We start from the raw sequence: 6000 nt of genomic DNA, 5'->3' as shown, positions 1-6000 counted from the left end.
GGGAGCAAAACAGGCAGACTGACTGAAATACACTGCTTAGGGGAGCATCAGGCAAGACAGGAGATGTCTGCAGCACCATGTGGATCATCTATCTTGCTGGGAATTGAACTTGTTGCTTCCGTAGCAGCTTCATAGTGCTAACGCTTAACTGCTTGTGCCACCAGGGAGGCCCTCAATTGATTTTAATTTAGCTAAAGTTATATGATGTAGGCAAATGATGGAGTCTTCAATATGTGTGAAACTATATCATGAAAGTTCAAACAAAAAGAAAAATAGCAATTATATTAATATCAGTCATGGTAGCATTCAAGACAAAAAGTACATTAAATGGGATAATTGCACAATAACAAAGGAACATTTTTATTATATTAATGAAGGGCACAATCTGCAAAGTTAATAAGTCTTAAAACAATATTTCAAATAAATATATAAAGTAAAAAAGGTAAATAAGCAACTCAATAACTGGCTGATTTAAATATCTGTCTTACTTCTTGAAATATTAATCAAGGAAAAAACTGTAAAATTGGAGTGCTGGATAATATAATTAATAAGGTTGATTTAATAACTATAAATTGTATTCAGCACTCAACAAAGAATACATTTTCTATTTTAAAGTCCCATGGAAGCTTTATTAAAATGATCAAATCATAAAGAAACCCTGACTAGATTCTAACAAAACAGATATTATATGACATATTCTTTGACCACAAGTCTTTATAACTAGAGATTAATCTCAAAAATGTAAACTGAAAAACATTCTAAAATGAAATCTGAAGGCATAATATACTAAAAGCAATAATGAAAACATGACATATTGAGATCAGTACAACATGGCTAAAGCATTTATGAAGGCAAATTCAGAACCCAAGAGAAAAAATTATTTAGTTTAAGGAATTAGATGAGAACAACAAAACAAATACAAAGAAAGCAAGAAAAAAGAAATAACGTGAAAAGAAATATGAATAAATGACCTGAAAAACAGGGAAGAAATGGTAAATAGACTTAAGAGCTGCTTACTCTTGGGAGCATACAATAAAATAGACAACCCACTTCTTTAAAAATCAAAAGACAAAGCAGTAGTATATAAAGCTAATAATGATAAGAGGATGTAACCATAGACAGAGACTTTTTAAATTATAATACTCTATACAATTCAAAACAATACATTTTTAAACGTTTTCATCACTTTCTAGAAAAATGCAAATAATCAACATTGACTCAAGAAGAAACTGATGATCTGAATAGAACACTAATGTGGAGGATATATAAAAACTATCAAGGCCTTGTCTACATAAAAAAGCATTAGAGTCCACTGCCTGTTGTGTTCCCCACTCTGGCTCTGGTGAATTCTCTCACCCTCCCGCACTTCTGACTGTACCCAGTGCTTGTATGAATACATAAATAAATCTTTAAAAAAAAAAGCTTTTGAGTCCAGAGACACACACAATATTTTTCAACCTCAGGAAATGTACAATTTCCACACTATCTAAATTGCTTTGGAGCATAGAAAAATATGGGCATATTCCAAATCCAGATTCTGAAATCTAAATCTTACAATGGGAATAGGCAGAAACACAGACAAATAAATGATGGAGGGATGGATGAATGGATGATGGTAGATGGATGGATATGCGGATGGGTGGGTGGATGGATGGATAACTTTCATTTTTGAATACTGATGCATAATTGAACTACTTTTTATTACTTCTGCAATAACCACTTTGGTCTCAGACTTGATCATCTGCACGAGTTTGTTCCCCAGCCAAGGAGCTATGCACATTGCGCAGCAGACCACTCCTGACTCGCCTGGTGCTCCCCTCAGCATTTTATTTCACTCAATCTGCCTGTTCTGCTCCCCACTCTGTCTCTGGTGAATCCTCTCAGCCTCCATACCCGTGGCCCGTACCCCAGTTCTTGTGTGCGTAAATAAATAAATCTTTATAAAATAAATTAAATTAAATTAAATTAATTTTTAATAGGCAAATATAATCCCCAAGAAAAAAGAAGAGATGGAGGGAAGAGCTTTTTAGCTGACAACATATTTTTATAAATTTCTGTAAAATGAAAAGATGATGGAAATTTGTATATTGTTGAGGAGAAAAAAATGAAAGCCCCAGCTCACAACATGTGTGAAAGGAAGTGAAGTCAAGGAAAGAGGCAACCTCAGCACCAAACCTACGAGAGATCTGGCCAAATAGGACTGAGAGTGGGGTAAAGACAGAGGCTGAAAATTGGGGAAGCATTTCTAAATGAACACTATAATTAAACCAACCCACCCTCCTCCCCCTTGTAGAAGAACTTGCAACCAGGCACATAAAGCAAAGCAAAATAATTCGAGAATTCTTTCCTAAGGAAATTGAACCCCTTATCTAGGGAGAATTGGAGGGTTACTGTGGTGTTCCAGGGTGCAGATCTCTGTATTTGGCTTCATTCAAAGTCTATTTCTTTTTTTTTGTTGTTGTTGTGGGACCCTTGCTGGTGGCCGGGGATCAAACTGGCGCTGCAGAGGCTGTGGGCAGCCTCGCAACCCAGCTCGAGGCCACTGCATCACCAGCGGAGGGCCCAAAGTCTATTTCTGACTTTCACCACAACCAGGTTTTCCAATCTCCATGTCTCAGGCGAAAACAGGCTCTCAAGTCAACTCTGTAGTCTCACATTAAAAAATACATGGACAACAAAGATTCATTAGTCATATGAATAAAATTTACAGTGTGAAAGAAAAGGCTAATAATAAGAGCTCACAATTATTACATATTTACTATGTGCTGGGAGTTGTCTAAGTGTTAGCAGAGTTTGGGCCTTGCTGTTTATCACTCATAAACCAAAACTCAAGAAACAAGAGTTGATGAGAAGAAATCAGATTTTATTAGGAGCCAGCAAATCTGAGGACTTGGTAGATTACTACCTCAAAAGCCATCTCCCCAGACCGGGAGAACTTCTTGTTTCTGAATAGTCATTGTTAACTCCATAATTGTCACTGTGTCATCTTATAATGCAACAATAAAATAAGAGTAGTAATAGAAAATTATAGCTATAAAATATAAAATTTCAAAAACTTTAGTACTTAACATTAAGAGTACTAAAGAAAGAGGCTAAAGGGTATGTGTCAGCAGGATTTCAAAGAAATAGGCAGGGTATTCCAGGAATTGCATTCACACCCTTTTTTCTTCCAAGTTTGATCTTGACAGAATATGTGATGGCGCTGGTGGATGTATTTTTTTACCATGGTAATGAGGTTCTGGCTTAACCTTTCTTTTCTACTTCCATCTTGGTTTTGGTTACTCTTCCTTGGATTTCTACCTTTGTCTTCAAGAAAAGATAAACAGGAGCAGAGCAAAGATGAGCAAGGCAAGGGAGAGGAAGTTATGGTTACTAGGCCAATAACATAAGCACCCAAATAAATTAAAAAAAAAAAACTCTCTAAATCTTCATAGTAATCATGTAAGCTTAATATGACTATTATTTCCCAGGAAACTACAGCAGAGGTGACTAAAGTTACTTTTACAAAAATATGCAATTACTCTGTGCTAAAGGAGGGAGATGATCAATTTCTAGTCCATGTTGCTAAACTGCTGTGTTACAATATCTCTCCTGATAAACAGAAATCTGACCTTAGAAAAAAGAAATAGATTAATCAATTAAGCAAAATTTAATTATAAATTCCAGAAAATATTAACTTATAAAATAATATGAAAAAAGAACAATTGTCAAATAAATAAGGAGATCTCAAAATTTTCAAAATAATTTCCCCCCCAAAATTAATAAACCCAAGTTGGAACTTCTTTCTTAAAAGAAACGATAATGAGAAAGGAGACATACAAGATCAATCAGAGGTCAAATATCTATCTGATAAACTTGTTAGACATAGAGAATAAAGGAAATAGTAGTTAAATAATTGAACAATTTAAATAAGCTCTTCAGAATTAAAGGGAGGTACATGTCTTTATGTATTGGAAAAACTCCTATCCTGACAATGGAAGAATAAAGGCTAATACTCAGTGTATATTTGTCTAACTTTAGAACCAAAGATAAAATTACAAAGGTGTCTGAAGAAAAACGAAGGATTCGGGAGGGGAGGGAGGGAGGGCTGAGGGAGAAAGCAAGGAAGGTCATCTGTAAGAGAATGATTATTAGACTGGAATCATATTTCTGCAACAAAAAGCTTTGTCAGAATAACTTCAACATTTTCATAAGGAGAAATTTATTTGAAGGAATTGGCACATGGAATTGTACAAGTGGCAAGTCTGAAATTTGCAGGGCTAGATGCAGGCTGCAAAATTAGGTGTTTCAAGATGCTACAGTCTTGAAACAGGTTTTTTTTTTCTTTTAAGGCAATTGTGTGAGGCCCATTCACATTATCTCTTTTACGTAAAGTCAACTGATTGCAGATATTAAGGGCATTTACAGAAACCTTCACAGTTTTCTAATTCATTTTTTATTAAATAACTGGATATGCCTAGCCAAGTTAAATAATAAAACTAAATACCACAGACACCTACTTTAGCCTGGTTGTCCCATCATTTTTTAATTATTGTTTTATTTATTATTACGTATAGTGTAAAAATCACCATAGCAATGTTTAAGGGTTCTGATTTCTCTGTATCCTTGTTAGTATTCCCTTTTTCTCGCTAAAGTCCATCCTGTTGGAGATGAAGTGGTATCTCATTGTGGTTTGGATTTTTACATTGCCCTAATGACTAATGGCATTAGTCATCTTTTTATATGCTTGCTGTTCACTAATAAATCTTCTTTGGAGAAACATTTATTCAAGTCCTTTGTGCAATGTAAAATTGTGTTTTTATCCTTTTATTGTTGAGTAAAAGAATGCTTTAAATATTCTAGATACTATATTTTTATTGGATACATATTTTGAAAGATATTCTCCATTCTATGGGTTTTCTTTTCCCTCTCTTGATAGTACTTGATACATAAAACTTTTTTTTATTTCAATTAAATCCAACTTATCTCTTTTTCCTTCTGTTACTTGTTTTTGGCGTGATAGCTAAGAAAACCATTGCTAAGCTAAGGTCATAAGACTTACCCCTCTGTTTTATTCTAAGAATTTTACTATTTAGCTCTTCTATTTACATCTTTAATCCATTTTTATATATGGATTGAGGTAAGGTTCCAACTTCATTCTTTTGCATGTGAATATTCAGTTGTCCCAGCTCCATTTGTTGGAAAGACTCCTCTTTCTCACTGAATGGTCTTGGTATTTTTTTGAAAATCAATTGAACATAGATCTAAGGATTTATTTCTAGGTTTACAATTCTATTCCCTCAATCTATATGTGTCTATCCCTATTCCAGTATCACATTGTTTTGATTACTGTAGCTTTGTAGTTTGTAATCTAGAGGCATGAGTTTTCCAATCTTTTTCTTCTTTTTTAGATATTATTTTGGCTAAATAGAGTCTCTTGCAATTCCACATGAATTTAAAGATTGGACTTTCCATTTCTGCCAAAAAATAATTCTAATGAAATTTGATAGGCATTGCAATAGATGTATGGATTCCTTTGGGTAGGTACTGTTTTCATTTTAACAATATTAAGTCTTTAAATCCAAGGACAAATTATGTCTTTCCATTCATTTAGGTCTTCTTAAATTTCTTTCACCAATGCTTTATAACTTTCACTATATAAATCTTTCACCTTCTATGGAAAGCTGTTTGGAGGTTCCTCAGTCTACTAAAAATGGAGCTACCATATGACCTGGTAATTCCACCCAAAGGCCACAAAAATATTGATTCAAAAGACCACCTGTACCCCTATGTTTATTGCAGCACTATTTACAGTAGGTAAAACCTGGAAACAACCCAAATGCCCAGAAATAGATAACTGGATCAAGCAGATGTGGTACATATACACAGTGGAATATTATTCAGCAATCAAAAAAGATAAACTCACGCCATTTGCAGCAATGTGGATGGAGCTAGAAGGAATTATGCTCAGTGAAATAAGCCAGAAGGAAAAAGAAAAATATCAGATGGTTTCACTTATTG

The sequence above is a fragment of the Talpa occidentalis genome, unplaced genomic scaffold, assembly GCF_014898055.3.
Source record: "Talpa occidentalis isolate TD23 unplaced genomic scaffold, MPIMG_talOcc4v2.1 talOcc4.3, whole genome shotgun sequence".
NCBI lineage: Eukaryota > Metazoa > Chordata > Mammalia > Eulipotyphla > Talpidae > Talpa > Talpa occidentalis.
The sequence above is the reverse complement of the archived record's forward strand: the minus strand, read 5'-3'. Positions refer to the sequence as shown.